Source organism: Monodelphis domestica, chromosome 3 (genome assembly GCF_027887165.1).
Source record: "Monodelphis domestica isolate mMonDom1 chromosome 3, mMonDom1.pri, whole genome shotgun sequence".
Taxonomy (NCBI): domain Eukaryota; kingdom Metazoa; phylum Chordata; class Mammalia; order Didelphimorphia; family Didelphidae; genus Monodelphis; species Monodelphis domestica.
The window spans coordinates 209,098,152-209,115,676 of NC_077229.1; the positions used below are offsets into that span (position 1 = coordinate 209,098,152).

The following is a 17,525-nucleotide window of genomic DNA, read 5'->3' on the forward strand; positions in this document are numbered from 1 at the left end:
AATAGCACCAATATTCTTTACTATTTGTGATTGTCTTTTTAAAAAAAAAGCCCAAACAACCCCATCTCCCCTGCAACTCTGAAGTCTAGGGGGTCTCATTTAGACACCTAAAGCTTATATATGAAAGGCTGCCTCTTATGTAGACCATTGAGTATGCCCCCTTTTCTTGCCTTTTTTTGCCCATGATCATATTCCACATTTGTTTCAAATGATTCTATTACATTATACACTCCTGAATGTCTCCCTACCTATGACATCAGAGCTTGAGTGAAAATCTGACCTTTCTCATGTTCTGCTATCTTAAGAGACTGTCTTAGTTTGATAGTGGTTGCTACCAAGTCATTTCCTAATGACAAGAAAAAAGCTATGGATATCTGAGCCTGCTAAATCCAAGGCAGTCATCTCTAAGGGACCACAATTGACCCACTTTCTTCTTCTTAATATGGGTAGACCGCCTGCTTGTATGAGTTCCTGGCAACCACTCTGATCATATCTTATGTTTTTGGTTCCTATGCTTTTGCCCCAGAGATTTTTCCCTCTCTTTTCTTAAGTTAAAATGTTCCATTAAAAAGATCTATTGCTTCACACATACCTAGTTTGTTTAATTCTTTTGAGAAATCATCTTGGAGTCCTAACATTGCTACAAAGGAGTGGAACACTATTTTCTGCAATGCAAATATTTTTAACAGAAGAAAATAGGATGGAGGGAAATACACAGTTAGTAATCATACATGTAAATATGAATGGGATGAACTTATCCTTAAAACAGAAGCGGATAACACTGTGTTTATAAGAGACACACTGGAAACAAAAAGATACACACAGTTAAAATAAAGAGCTGGAAAAGAAACTATCATGTGTCAGCTGAAGTAAAAAAAGCAGGAGTAGCAATTGTGTTCTCAGATAAAGCAAAAACAAAAATAGACTTAATTATAATGATGAATAGGGAAACTTCATTTTACAAAAAAGGAATCACAGAAATGAAGTAATATCAACATTTTACAGTAAGTTTCTCTGATAAAGGTCTCATTTCTCAAATATATAGAGAACTAAGTGAAATTTACAAAATAAAAGCTACTCTCCAATTGATAAATGGTCAAAGGACATGAATAGGCAAGTTTCAGAAAAATTCAAAGCTATCTATAGTCATATGAAAAAATGATTGAAATCATTATTGATTAGAGAAATACATATTAAAATAACTCTCAGGTACCACCTCACACCCATCAGAAATGACAAATGCTAGAGGGAATGAGGAAAAAATAGGTATAGTAAATGAATTATTGATGGACTTATGAACTGGTCCAACCCTTCTAGAGAGTATTTTGGAACTATGCCTAAAGTGTTATAAAACTGTGTACACTCTTTGACTCAGCAATATCATCATTAAGTCTGTACCCTAGTCAGAATAAAGAAAAAGGAAAAGGATTTATCTTTACAAACATATTTATAGCAAGTCTTTTCTTGTGGTGGCAAAGGATTGAGTATTGAGGAGATGCTCATCAATTGGGCAATGGGCAAACCACTTCAATATCTTTGCCAAGAAAACCCCAAATGGACTCACAAAGTTCTGGACACAGCTGAACAAAAAGTATTTGTGGAATCTGTTCCTTTCCTCCTTTTATACAACTTGCATATATCTAGACCAAGATGAGTGATTTGGGCCACTAGATTGGGATGGAGTCATGTTCCTGTTTTCTGGTTAGCAGGGTCTTATTGTGGGGCATTGTTGATTGGTTAGACTGCTGTCTCAGTCACAGTAATCTAAGATCCCATCTTTACCATAATGACCATAAGGGGGAAATTGAGCCAATTATGATGATGCCCTAGCTATGTGAGAAAAGAGAAAGACGTATTAATGTGACTGAGTTGTTTGAAAGGATTTGTAGCTGTACATTTGAAGTTTGAGACTGATAAACTATAACTGGCCTTCCAGTTTACCGCCTATCTTTTATCATTCTGTATATCCATATTCTGCAGGACCTGAACATATTTGTAAATCAATAGCCTAATGTTGTTTTCCTCCTCAGAAAAACTCAGTTGAGGAATGACTGAACAAGTTGTGGCATTGGATTATGATGGCATATGATTGTATTATGAATAGGGGGCAGTTTTAGGGGGAAAAAACCACCATGGTTAGACCTATATGAATGGATGTAAAATAAAGTGAGAAAAATTGAAAGAGCAATGTATATAGCAACAGTAATGTTTTAATGATGATCAACTGTGAAAGAGTTCACTCCTTTGATCAATATCATGATCCAAGATAATTCCAAAGGAATTATAGGGAGGAAATATGATACATTTTTAGGCTTTCATAATTTGTTAAATAACATATTCCTACAACAGCACCTGAGAGGACTGCCCTACTGGCAGGACTGTATCCTAAGAATTTCTGGGACAATCACTTCTTTCAACACTCCACTTCTTACCATATCCTATCCCTAACTCCCAACCAGGTCCTTATTCTTCCAAACTACCCAGCAGGCATTTTGACTAATGTGGTTGAGGGAAGGGGCCACAGGAGGAAAAATTTCCATAGGAAAAAATGCTAGTTGCCTCCAGGGAGAGAACAGATGAACAATTTTCTCACTTTATCATTTTGTTTTTTCAAAATATGGCTAATATGGAAATGTGTTTTGCCTGATTTTACATGTTTAAAACCCTTTATATATAAAGGGTTTTTACATGAAAATTATATATATATATATATATATATATATATATATATATATATATATATATATATATATATATATATATATATATATATATATATATACTTGTGACCTGGTGGCTATCTATAAGATAGATAGATTGAACCAAAGTTATCCTTCGATATAAAACTTTGTTCTCTTGAGGATTAGTGGCAGGGATATGCTGTTAACAACAGATCCTCTTGAAAAAATATATGCAGGATACACTTTTCAGTTTAATCTTCATTATTAATATTTTCTCCATCACTTTCTTAAGTCTCCATAATCTAAAATGATAAATCAAGTCCTGATTTAAAGAGTTTGCCTGTTTCCATTGTGTAAATACTCACAATGAAAATTTAACAACTGGGTCTCAAGAACTGATTTAAATTGGCTTCAGCACACTGTTGGTTGCTGAAACCTGACATAAGTCTGTTGGTGTTATTTTTCATGAAGAAGGAAGGGTTAGGTCTTCTTGGAAATGTGTGTTACACACAACTGCCCTCTACTGGATGGACTGTGTCAGGACTCCTGGAAGATTTATCTGTTAGCATTCATTTTTTCCCCTTCTCTTTCCTTCTCCTCCCTTCTTTCTTTTGTATTTCCTTCCTCTCACCTCTTCTCCACTCCTCTGTACAAAGGCTCCTTCACAAAATGGCTACACAAACGTCCTGCACAAATTTTGCACATCTGTATACAAAACTAAAACAAACATATTGGTCATCTGTGTAGCAGGGGTGGTTAGGAAAACTCCTGATCAGTTTGATGGATTCTTTCCAACCAATCTGATGAGATTAGAAGGCTGAATTGATGCCCTCTATCACTATCTCCTCCTAAGTCCTTGTCTCCCATGAAGAAGTTGTCCTTCCCCTCAGCATCTTTTTACCTACAAGTGATCTCATTCCTTCTCATCTAGCAGATTGTCTCCCTCTATCTTTAATCTTTACCTACGATCTTTAATCTTAACCTATCCATTGACTGCTTTCCTACTGCCTACAAATATACCATGTCTGCCCCATCCTTAAAAAAATTTCCTAACTCAGTTGATTCCTAGGATTATTATCCCATGCTTTCCTTTTCTTTTGTGGTTAAATTCCTTATGAAGGCCATCTATAATAGGTGCCTCCATTTTTCTCCCTTCTCATTTTTCTCAGTAATTCCTTGAAGTATGGCTTCTAACTTCATATATATAAATTGTTCTCTAAAGTTAGCAATGACCTAAAAGTCAAATCTAATGGTGTTTTCTCAGTCCTTATCCTCTGAGTCCCTCTGCAGCTAAGAGACACTGTTGATCGCCCTCTTCTACTTGATACATTTTCTCTCTAAGTTTTCATGAAACTTCGCTCTCTTGGTTTTCCTCTTGCCTATCTAACCACATCTTCTTAGTCTCTTTTGCTGGATCTTGACCTTGGTCAAACCTTGTAATAGTGGATGTCCCCCAGAGCTCAAAGGTTCTGAAAGGTCCTTCTTGTATCCCTCTATATTTCTGTTGATGATCTTATCAGCAATAAATATTTGTGGAGATGATTCTCAGATTTGTCTAGCCCTATTTTCTTCCTTGACTTGTTCAGTAATTCACATTTCCTTCTGTGGTATCTGCCTGCAGTTCCTTATCAATATTTTTGTGGGTGGACACCTGAGAAGGAGAATGGAGACTGAGGGGAAAATATATGAAGAGATTAAAGAGAGAGAGCATATAACAAAGGAACAAAGAGTCAGAGACAAAGAGTTAAAACACAGGGCTCCAACATGTTCCTCTGATGGTATAGAGAGAGCTGCATATGCTCCCAAACTTTTTACTGAAGAATCCAGGAATGTGGAGTGGGAGGTAGCTAATGAACATGTGACATGGCATAGGATTTAACATTGATTCAGTTGACAACCACATGATCAAAGAGGAGGTTAGTAAAACATGTGACTTGAAATGAAATGTGGTCTAACAAGGTAGGAGCTAGGACCCCATGGCAACTAATGTCCTGCTCAGGAATTTTTTTGTCTTTTGGACTGTTGATTTGGAAATACAATAATCAAGAAGTAACATGACCATGAGTCTGGTATATGAACACATAGGGTACAATATCAATACATCAATAATACTTTCAAGATGATAATATACTTGGGATGCTACACCTTCTTTTTTAATTTCTCAAAAAGAATGTCTCATAGACATGTAAATTCAACTTGCCCAAAACTGAATTTGTTATCTTTCTCTACAAACTTTCTCCTCTTTCTAATTCCCTGATTACTGTCAAAAGTATAACCATCCTCCAAATCACCCAAGCTCAATCCTTTTTTATTCCTTATTCTTTCTCCATCTCCTTCCTCCCAATATCTAATCAGTTGACAATTCTCTCACTTCTCCTCCTGGCAAATTATTAGTTTTTCCCCCTAGCAAATTTTAGCAGAAACACATAGCATTGACATTATTATATCCAAGATTGTGAAAGTAAAAACAACAACAACAACAAATACATCAACATGAGAGGCTAGAAGATTGTGAAAGTGATCTGAAATTAAACTCAAAGTCAAGCCATGATATAGAGAATGGTGATGAAGCCTAACTTTCCCAAATTCCATTACAGTGTAATTAATGCTATGGAACATAACTTTTTATTGTTGTAGTAAGAGTTTTCTATAAATATATTTCCATAATCATATAGCTAATCATCAGGATCTAGTAACTTAGCAGATAAAGGAAAATGTTCTGAAGGAAAGAAAGAAGCTTCATGGAGTGTGTACCCATCTGTTCACTGGCCTCCTTGATATCCGCTGCCCAGATTTTTTGCTCTCTATGACTGCCTACAAGCTCATGCTGATCCGCCATAGAAAAAGCACCTAGAACTTGGAGAATTGCTTCAGTGTTGGACACTGGAAACTCCAGCACAGTGGCTAAGTGCTGTGAGATGCTGGATATGAATTTGATATCTCGTTCCCATCTGTCCAGAAGAGAGCAATTCATACCCTTTGGATAGTACTAAATGCCACTGGCCAGATGTGGTTGCCTGTAGTGAGGACTTGGCGCCTCAATTAAAATCACGATGGAAGTCTGATGGGCCTCAACAAAGCAGAGAGGGCTGCTAAGCACAGTGAAGCCCAGGTCAGGATCTGGTGAGGATCCTACAGTATCCCACCACCTCTGATGAAGGCCAAAAACCTCTTCAACAGCAGCATCAAAAAGAACCTGAACCATGTTGATCTTACTGAGTATCAATTGCTCTCCTGTGAGAGCCTGAAAGATGCCATTGCCTGGGCTCTACCCTGCTGGAATGAGAAAATTGTTTCCCTGATCAAGGAAGGAAAACATGTTCTTAGTGACATGACCTAACCTTTGAGGGATTGTCAAACATCTTGTGAGTCTTTCTAAAGAAGCAACCATGGAGCTGAATCTTCCCCCTGGCATTCTTATTGTGCATGAGTTGGACAAGAATCTGAAACCCATCAAACCCATAGAGATCCTTGGAGATGAAGAGTCAGTGCCTAAAGCTATGGAGTCCTTGGCAGCCCAAGGCAAGGCCAAAAAGTGAAAGCAGGTTTCTAGCACATGCCAGCAGTAGCCTCTCTTTCCTTTCTCACTGTCCCCCCCCCACATCTCTCCCCTACCTTCTCCACACACTGACCACTGCCTTAGGAATCAAGGCATAGCTGCGGGGGGAGGGAGGGGAGACTGATGGTCCCGTTTCTCATTTCTTTACTGTTTCACACCAATTCCAAAAAGCCCTTCCTCTTAGCCCAGTTCTAACAACTGTTTGAGGGAGGGAAGGGAGAAGGGAAAGAAAAAAGAAGTTAAAGCCCTCTCCCTACCCCAGAGTGAACAGCGCCATGTTTTGTTCAAAAGTTGGGGATGCTGGTAACTGCCAGGGACCTGCTCAATCAGTGCCAGTTTTATTTTTTACCCAGGAACTCCTCCCTCTTGGTCTGACTACCAAGCACACAAGTTCTCTATTCCAGCCCCTCACTACCAGATTAAAAGGTTTCGGGAGGTGGGGGTCTTACATCAATTCCTAGGGGGCCACCCCTGTGGACTATTCCCCCAGTTTGAAAGGGCAGTGCCAGTGCAGTGGGAGGGCTTTGGATCAAGAGTTCCATCAGAAGTGCTGTGCTCAGCTGAAAGTATGCATTGTCCCATGCTGGGAAATCTTTACTGACCCCAGGGAGCTCCTTAACTCTAATCCACAGCCTGGAAGGTTCCCCAGGATCCTTTCATGGGGTTTCCCCAGCCCTGCACTGCACTAGGCTGAAGGAAGGGGCATTAGGACCTTAGGTGCTGTGGAAAGTAAAAGAGCAGGAGTTCCTGTTAGGTCCTAAAACCCACCTGATTCTGTACAGACCAAAAGGTCCCTTCACCCCTATTCAAGCAGAAAGAAAACAAAAAGAGAGGGCTGGGGAGGGAGGGAAACATATGGGAGGGAGTTTTCTCACCAATCGATCTGGGGAGGCAAGTTAGAAAGCTCTGCTTCTCTCTCTTAGCCAAGGTGCATTTTGAGCGAACTGAAGTTGCTTCTATCTTACCTAAGCACTGACTCAAAACTTCACTCAGAAGAAAATTAATGGTCCTAAAGAACCAATCTGATTGCCATCCATAAGAACTGAATTAATATTTCTGGCCAGATATATATTTTATAAAAGTTTATTACAAAGGGTAGACAATCATAGTTTTAAATCTCATTATTCATTACTCATTAAGTAACCTGACAACTTGTTGCCTAGCCTGCCAGTCTGTTCCTCCTTTCCCCTAACCTTCCTGCCTGCTCTCTTCCCTAGTTGCTTCAAAAACCCGAAGTCGAAAAGCCCCTGAAGGACCTGCTCCCCTCACTCTTATTGATGTACAGCACTTACACGGACGCAAAACCTGGCACAACTGTGTTATGTCAGGCATGTTGATGGACAGGACAGGCCACTCAGGAGGGTGAGGGAATGAACTTCCTTGACACATCCTGCTAAAATCCCTTACTCACTAAGAAATGATGAACAGGATGATCATAGAAACACCTCTTGAGACCTTATATGAATTGATACAAAGTGAAGTGAACTGAATCAGGAGAATATTGTGCATAGTAATAGTAAAAATGTTAGATGATCAACTATTGTCAGTGTAACAAGTGAAAATAAAATCATCAAATGTAATATTAATAAAATATTGTGGTCACCACTATAGAATCAATTCTCAAGTCAGAAGTCCAATAGTAGCTCTTAACAATGTAAATTTAATAAAAATGGAGATATATGAAAAATTTAAATGAAGGAAAGGGACAGAAAAATATCTAAGCTGAAATCCCAAGCCCACTAAGCCCACTAAGCCACTTAAACCACAAAGCCCTTGAGTGCCAACAGAAAGATCAAGACAAATAAAAAGAGAGAGAGCACCATCCCTTTTATCCTCTGTGCCCCTACATCCTAAAACGTACACATGCAAAATATGGGGTGTGGGTTGTAAGATGAATTTAGAGTTGTGACTTAAAAATCCAAATTAATTGGTCACCAGCGAAAATCCCAAATAATAAAATACCCAAGTCAGCTGGAAATTATGGTGATTTTAATTAATATAGAGAGAAGGAATTAAGGAGAAGAGACAGGGAGAGGAAAGAGTTAATTTAAGCTGCTCCTGCTCAGGATGAGCCAGGCAGGAGTTAAAGGCCTTGGTCAAAGGAGCCTCCCTGAGCCCAAGGGAAAAGGAAGTCAGTCTTACCCAAGTCACCACGAGACCTTCTCAAGGAAGCTGTCTGAGGGAGCTCCTCCAGGCTGAGATGCACGCCTGAACTGAACTCCCCAGATGTTCATATAGACCTCTTTATAAAGATATTTTCCCTTGTGTCGCCTCCCCTAAATGTTCACATCTACCAATCATTCTTTAGTTCTCACCTTCTTTGATTAGATTTTTGAGTTACTTCACACTAATTTGTTAAGTTCACCTTTTGTTAGTTACTTGACCTTTTTGTGATTAATTTAATCTTTTATAGGTACTTAACATCTTTTTGTATTAAGGTCTAAAAATGGTCTTAGTTTAACTTTCTAGCTTCACTAAAAGGTGAGAACTAAGTACGTTCATTGTTCAATCAGGAGATTACAACTTTATCTTCCCCTAAAGTACTCTCTAAGTAGGGTGGAGTAATTTTAAAGTTCACAGGGTAGGACAAAGGGAGTGGTTTCTATCATCACAATTCCCCCTGTGATTCTATTGGGAGATGAGCATATTGTCATATTGAAATCTCCAAGATCTATATTCCTAGTCTCCCCAGTGAATCATTACAAATAACCAGCTTATATCTCTTACAAAAGGTTCACACAATATGGCACTATCTAATTGGGAAATTACAATACCTAGAGATGTAAGAGAAATAAAAGAGAAAAAGAACAAAACTGATGATTGGTAATGTAATAAAGGGGATTTTTATGGGGGGAGAGAGGAAAGGGAGAGAATGAAGTCTCCCCTCCCTCAAGGACAGAATAAAGGGAGAAGGAGTTGATGTTGGGTTTGGAACAAGAGGTAGAAGGAGGGTGAGTCTGTTCTTTCCCCCTTCCAGTCCTTTTTAGTTATGGCTCCTCACTAAGCCTTCCTGTTCACCCCCCACTGTTTGACTCCTTCTAAATAGCAAGATTATTTAATCTGGGGAGAGAGATCACTTCTCTCTCCCCCCCCACTTCAGTCATAACTGCACTTCCCTCAGTCTTGAGTCAGTTAAAGTTGGATAACAAGTTTATTCTTTTTTTAAAAAAACCCTTACCTTCCATCTTGGATTCAAAACTGTGCATTGGTTCCAAGGCAGAAGAGTGGTAAGGGCTAGGCAATGGGGGTAAGTGACTTGCCCAGGGTCACACAGCTGGGAAGTTTCTGAGACCAGATTTGAACCTAGGACCTCACATCTCTAGGCCTGGCTCTCAATCCATTGAGCTACCCAGCTGTCCCCTAACAAGTTTATTCTAAACAACAAGGATGAAGGATTGAACTGACTGGTAGATTGGGGTCAGGAGGGAAAAGGGAAAAGGAGATCCCTAGCTAGCTAAACTCTTCCCCCCAAAGTTAGGTAATGCAGGTTTGGTGGCCTGAGCCCCTGAGAGGTTCAGAGTGATAAACTCTGGCTTTTAGTCCTGCATAGCAGGTGTCCCCAAGTTCAGGGTAAAGGGAGATTGGGATAAGTCTTGTGGACTCTTTTTCTCTCAAATTCTCTGTCCACTTGTTGGTTTGGGAGGATTGTGATCAGGTTCAGGGAAGGGAAAGATTTCTTGGATCAGGATCCAGTCAGAGATTGACCCTCTCCTCAAGAAGTTAAGAGGGAGCAGACTAACTGACTCCCTCTGGGTTGTTCCTTTTCCAAAATTCCAAATCTTCTCAGCTCATCTCCCCTAACTTCACTCTGGATTTCCCAATGCAGTGTATGGCTTCTGCAAGCTTCCCCATGGCACCTTCTCCAAACAGTTCATTTTCTTGATTCAGGGAGTTAATGAGCTTCTTTTGCTGAAATTATTTTCAAATAAGAAAAAAAAATTTAATCTTGAATTTATGATGATTATGCAATCCCCCAGGGGAGGGTGTTAACCAAAATCAGAATCACCCCGGGATACATGGCTGAGTTATGGGGGAATATAAAATTCTAAGTAACCAAGAATAAGCCTATAACAGGTCCTTGAATCAGGGCCCAATTAAAGTAATTTATGTCCTGCAAGCCTGTAGGACAATTGTAACAATTTAGCAATTACCCATCGGCAGCCAGGACTACAGAAAATTGTCATACTATAAAGAGAGAAAAAGAGACTGGATTTTGAAGTAAAAGGGAAGTATCATTCCCTTGTCTGATTTTACCTTCACTCTCAGGGAGAGGGGAGCCAAAATGGCAGCCAGACTGAGGTATTTGTCTCAATCTGGCACAGGGAAATCCTGCATCTGACACAATCAAAAAGCCACTTCCTCGAACCTCTGAACAAGTCCCCTGTCTTGGCACAGATTCTCACCAATCCACATGGATTGGTAGGTCTCCTTGACTTTGTGTTTCTCTGTACTGTACAGTGGCTCTTTTGTGATTCCTTCTTCTGAAATCAGACATAATTATTAGTCAAAGTCCCATAACACTTAACAATTAGTGCCATGTTTATATAGTCTAAAGCTTTGTGCTATGCAGTGATATTAGGCAAATGGATATTTTTAATGTATTCTTCAAAATTAAAAAAAAAACTGATTCCATGATGATGTGTCAGTCAAAATAGGGTCCAACTTTTCTATGGACTTATATCTCCAGTTCAATCATAGAAGGAGTAAAATTTTTTGAAAATTGTATTACAGGATACAGTTATTTAGTGTCTATAGAAAGTGCTTGTTTTATATGTGAGAAATGAATCCAAGAGTCCCTTTCTCCAATTTTAATACCTATTGGAGTGGTTAACAGGACTTGGAATGGACCTTCCCAGGCAGGCTGAGATTCCCCCAGTGTGCTGGAAGTTCTTTATATACACCTTGTCTCCTGGATGTAGGTCATAAAGTGAGAAATCTATAGATTCTGCTTATACTGCCGATGAAGATCTTTCAGGTATAGAGTATCACCGAGAACCTAAAGTACCATCCTAGTGGAATGGTAGAGTAAGCTAAAGAATTAAAAATACAAAACCATCCAAGGGTCACCAAATCTTATGGGAAATCCTCCCTCCTCTGGGAGTCATCCAGGGGTTACCAAGACCTGAGGGAAATTATTCCCACCTCTGGGATGAGATTATAACAACCATAAAAGACATGTGTTTATGTATCCCATCCATTGCAAATGTGGAGGTAAGGAATACACTAGTGCTATTACACTTCACTTTGTCACCCATATACTTACTACTACTCAAGTCAAAGGTAGGCAAATTATCAGTCAGAGGAAGTGGTGCTCCTAGATATCTAAAAATCACTTCTGAAAACCTGGTAAGATCATTACTTTGGGGCAGAGAATGAACTGGGATAACTGGTGTTAAGACATCAGGGTCTGGAAAATCAAAGGTTTGACTCGCTGATTCCAGAGCCCTTCCTCCCCCCTTACACTTTCAGAAGGATCCCTGGCTTCTTTTCTGAAATCCCCCATGCTGGGGGAGGGGGGAGGATTTACACCCTGATTATAGTGTGGATGAGCCCTATTTTGGGTATTTTGGTGTGCGTTATCATGTGTCTCCTTTGAATTATGATTTCTAAATGCTTTTCCATTGTTATTATTTCTATAATTATTATTTCTATTTGTCTGAGTCCACTTTCTACAATTCATCATTATGTGACCCCTTTTTCCACAGAAGTAACACATTAATGGTTGATTTGTGGATTCCTACAAAGATGCTATGGCCATTCGTTGATTTGCTTTGTCTTTTTCAATTATTTCCATTAATACTTTCATTTCCTTCCTTGATGCCTTCACTAAGTCATTGTTGTTTTCATCTTTCTTCTCATGGCTGTTGTTAATTTTCTTTGTGGTTGAGACTGTAATATATTAATTATGTGGTTGCCAGGAGTTTAATTTCTAAATCCCAAAATGAATTACTAAAGTAAATGGCATTTATGGTAGTTTATTTACAATATTTACAATAGAAGAAAGATATTAAGGAATGTGTGTGTGTGTGTATGTGTGTGTGTGTGTGTGTGTGTGTGTGTGAGAGAGAGAGAGAGAGAGAGAGAGAGAGAGAGAGAGAGAGAGAGAGAGAGAGAGAGAAACCCCTCTGGCTTCTTCTGATACCAGTTAGAATCACCAGCCAGGGGAAGAGAGTCTCAAGAAGATGGGCCTTACCTGGAGGTTTCAATCCTCCAAAAAGGCGGAGTCACTAAGTCAGCTTTTCACTCACCAGTGGTGACAGTCTAAAAGAAATCTGGGTGTCTGCCTTCTGGTCTCTCCTCAAGGGTCTGTCTTTCAGTCCATCCTCCAAGTCAGTGCTCGAATCTCCAAATGACTGTCTGAATGTCTGAATTCAAATGAATGATCTGAATGATCTCCTTTTGTCTTTTGGTCCTCTTTTAAAATATCTTTTCTCTTGTGTCACTTCCCCTAAATTTTCACATCTACCACTCACAGCAGATGCTTTTCTCCAGGACTTCCCACTATTTAGTTCTCACCTTCTCTGGTTAGATTTTCTCCAGGACTGCCCACTCTTTAGTTCTCACTTTCACTGGTTAGATTATATCTTTTTGGGTTACTTAACACCTCTTTTGTTAAGTTCACCTTTTCTAGTTACTTAACACTTTTTTTGTGATTAATTCACCTTTTGTAGTTACTTAACACCTTTTTGTAATTAAATTTAAAAATGGATTGTAGCTTACAATTCTAGATTCACTATAAAGGTAGAGCTATGTACCTTCATTGTTACAATTAGGAGATAGCTAAATCCAATCTTTGCACTGTTAAAGACATAAATTCCTAATCCTCTCAATTCCTAAAGATCCATATTATCCCAGTTAGGGCAGTTAGTCTTGAAATAGACTTAGACCACTTTACAAAAGTTTTTTTTTATGAACTGTCTTCTTAATTGTCTGACATCCCTTTCTCTGGAAAGATCTAGGTCTATATATCTATCTCCCAGCTCAATAAGCCTATCCATAAATTGGGAGGGATTTTTCTCATGTTTTTGCTTAAGATTTTCAAATTTTGTCCATGTACTAGACCTATCATAACAAACTCTCATTGCTTTTAGTAATGCTTCTCTAGCCTGGCATAATTTTAAGTAATCTTGTTTTGTCATTAACATTCCATTTTGGGTCTTCCTGTGGCCAAAGAATTGCTTTCCTTCCCTGGGATTGATTAGCAAGAAAAACAATTTTATTTTTTCTTTTACCATTAAAAAGGCTTGGAGTTGATTTTCCATGTGAATCCATGTGGGATCACAAGTGTGGTGAATACATTCTAGCTTTTTTTTAATAATCACAATGGGCTCATCTTCAAAGGAAGGATTATTTTCCTTGAATTTCTCAATATCTTCTGGAGTAAAAGTTATGTAGTGTCTAATGGTCACTAATCTCCACTTTTATTATAAGTGGGTATTTCCCTAAAGGGGAATAAACCTATAACTGAATGTTTTGCTGTTGCTTGGTTTTTTGTTTGAGTCACAATGGAGTAGGTAAGAGGACAGGGTGGAGTGTTAGAGGCAGGGGGAGAGAGGTTTTGGGTAGAGCAAGAGATGAATTGGACAGGGCAATGGAGAGACTGAGTAGGTCTAGATAGTGAGTCAGTGCAGGGAGATAAATCTTTCTTCTAATCTCTGATTCTTGCAATTATTCAAACTCTTTTCAAGGTTTTTCTATCTGAGTCTTGAGATCAATCAAGCTACTATTCTGTCATTTTTCCTTGAGGAGAAATAGATAAATTGCAAGGTATCCAATTAGAATAAGCACACCCAGGAACAGCACTAAACAAAGCCATTCTGAAACTGAGCTGTGTAGGCTCAGTAATATTCTCCAAGAACAGGAGCTATTTCAGATAGGCAGGAAACTATTCTCTCAGAGTGTGGGCCATGTTTAGCTCCAAAGTCAGCTGCCTATTTATTTTTAAATCTAATTATTAAGTTGTTTGCAATTCTACTCCCTGTCTATAGGTGTAGCTACCTTAGTATGTACTGGCTAGGGGATTAAAGCCTCACAAGGCCAGTAAGCTGGGTATTGCAAAGACTTTAGAGAAAAAAAATAGATGTAGCAAGCGACAAGCCCTAATTATCCCTTGACTGGAGGGCAGGGAAAAAAGTCTTAGCCCAAGACTAAATTTAGGAGTGACAAGAAAAAGCAAAAGTTCATCCAAGAGGTTTTGAAGAGTTGATTCTATTCCTTTTCCCCCCTAGGGGTACAAACATCACCTGGCCATGTGTTTCCACCAGCATGCGAGCAGGGATTCTGAGAAGGAGGGCAAAAAGGGTTTGGTTATAGAGTACAGGCTATGGGCTATTGATATTTTGCCATTAATAGACTTTGAAAATTTCTCAGGATTAAGAGAGCAGTTTAAGTTAACTTTACTGTTGCGTTCCCCATTTGCCCTCTTCAATGTTGCTGAAGTCACATGGGTGTTCAGGAAAGGCATTAAAGAAAGAACAGACTTCTAGGAGGAAGATAAGGCTAAACTTTGTCAACTTAGCCCGACAATTAAATCTTTCCAATAACAACAACAAAAAAGGCTTAGCTGAACCCACCACATTCTTCCAATATTCTGGGACTCTGGGCTGTAAGATAGTACCTGTGGGGGGTGTGTAGTTTCCCCCAAAGCAAGGAGTCAGAAGGGTGAAAGTGTGACCCCAGGTATAAACTTTGAGAAGATTAATTGCTACTAAAAAATATTGAGTTTAGGAAGCCACAGTAAACAATGGCTATTTAACTGTTTTCAATTTAAGGGAAAGAGGGATTTAGATCTCAACCTCCTTGTAGGTGCTTCCAAATGGCTCTGGAATCCTCACACAATCAGCAGTGGTTGGGAGGCAGCCATGGGAGAAGTGGTGGGAGCTGGGGGAAAGGATTGGGAAGTAGTGAGAGGCAGGCACAGATGGCAGTGGGGGCAGGGATGTGTGTAGGAGTATGGCTCTGCTGTCTGAGGCTCCCAGTGTCTTTCCTTTGCTAAACCTGGAGTGGTAAGAAAGCCCATTACCCTTCTATAGTTTTCCTTAGGCTATTTTCTCTGCCACTGTTTCAGGGCCTCTAAAGCTTTTTAGTATGATACCAATGGCTGTGGCTGTGAGGCTAATCTGTCCTTTTTTTATTTCAAAAACTGCTCTACCAGCTTTGAGCAAAGTAAAGACTGAGCTCCAGAATTAGCTACTAATGAATTGACTTGAGGAGAGTAAAAAATTGGAGAAGATTGAGGATATTCGTTAAACTTTTGTGGTCTGCCAAATGTAATAAATGAGAATAAAATTATTAAATGCAATATTAATAAAGTCTTGTGGTCGCCATTATAAAATCAACTCTCAAATCAGGAGTCTGTTAGTAGCTCTTAACAATGTAACTTTAATAAAAATGGAGATATATGAAAAAGGGGAATGAAGGAAGAGGACAGAAAAATCTCACCTATCCAGAAAAATACCTAAACTGAAATCCCAAGCCTGCTAAGCCATTTAAGGCACAAAGCCCTAAAGCCCCAACCTCAGAAGAGAGCTCTACCCCACACTTTTATCCTCTGGTGCCTCTACTTCCCACAACCTATGCAAGTAAAATTTGGGGTGTAGGGTAGGACAAACTTAGGGAGTGGTTTCTATCATCACACCAGCTATGCAAGGATCCAAGACAACTCCAAGGGGTTCATGACTAAAAATGCTAATCACTGCCATAGAAGGAACTGATGGAGTCTGAATGTGGATTGAAGCACATTATTTTTCACATTAATTCCTTCATAAAATATTTTCTTATATAAATTATATATATATATACATATATATATATATATATAACTTCTTTCACAAAATGACAGCCATAGAAATATATATTGCATGATAGCACATGTATAACTTCCATCATATTATCTGTCATTTTGAGGAGGGGGCAGAGGAAAGAAGGAGGGAGAAAACATGGGTTGCAAAATGTCAGGAAATTATTAAAAATTTTATCTACATGCCAAAAAATTTAAAAGAGTGTTTCCACATATTCACCAAAGCAATTTCATTACATGTCACCATGACTATAGAATCAGGTTCCCTAGCCTCTTTTCCATGGGGAATTGCATCAGTGGCATTCCATATGCAATTATAAGGATTGAACCAGTCTCATATTACACAAAAAAATACTTTTCCCAATATTGTCCCTCAGAATAGGATTACTTGCTGAAAACATTATGCTTTTCTATTATATAGAACCATAAGTACAGACAATTCAGGATTGTGCACAAAAAATTCCACATCATTATACTGGCATTTCTGAGGGAGCAGAGGATTGGGAAAGAGTGAGAGACTTTCCCAGTCTGGGTTCATTATACAGATATTCTTCCTGGGTAAGCAATCCTAAGAAGCTATTTGCACAAATTCCATGTAATCACTACTTAAATAATCCAAGGGAAGTGCACCTAGAAAAATCTCTTCTAAGATATATCGTATCTAAAAGTAAACAAACATATTCCTGTAAAAGTTTGGAAATCTACATTTTGTAAGGGTTATAATAGGGGATTTGACAAAATAAGAGAGCAGTTTTTAATAATTTAAGTTTAAATGCAAATATAGTAGAGTTCTAAATTAATATTATCCCTTTAAGCCAGGGAAAAGAAAACTTCTAGCAGCTTTTAACAATTTAGTTTAATTAAACTAGAGATTGTAAGAGAATATAGAAAAGGAGGGAAATATAGGAAAGAGATAGAGAAAGAAATTTTCCTACTGTCTACACTAGTTATCCTGTAACTCTCTAAAACTGCCTATATTTACCAACAACTGCCCTATAACTACCACTAGTAACCACCCCACAAAGTTCCAACTGAATCCACCCAATCAAAACCAACCCAATCAGTGTTTAATCCAACCCCAATTAGGTCTGTCAATGAAGACCAGCTACCTTCAAAAAAGTTCAAGGAAGGGAAAAAACCCAATAGCCCAAACCAAAAGCCAAAAACCCAAAAGGCAAAAAGCCCAGTAAGCTCAGGCCCAACTTAAAATTCCAGCAACAAAACACCAACCACCTTCTAATCACCAACTCACACCACTAGCAACCAACCCCCAAAGAACAATTCACACCTAGCAGCCAACTTCCCTGAAACTGCCAGACCTAAGTGTCAACAACTGACCCCTCTAATTGTCAGCAATTAACAGTCCCAACTGCCAGCCCCAACTGTCAGCCACCGACAGCCTTTTATCCCCTTTTCTCAACCTCACTTCCTGACTCTAAGGCAGTGGTTCTCAACTTTTCTAATGCCGTGACCCCGCAATACAGTT

General features: G+C 38.9%; 1 pseudogene; it reads left to right on the plus strand.

Annotated features, from left to right (window-relative positions):
- Positions 1–5,487: 5,487 nt before the first annotated feature.
- On the plus strand, positions 5,488–6,220 carry LOC100026137 (phosphoglycerate mutase 1-like; annotated as a pseudogene).
- The last annotated feature ends 11,305 nt before the right edge of the window (positions 6,221–17,525 follow it).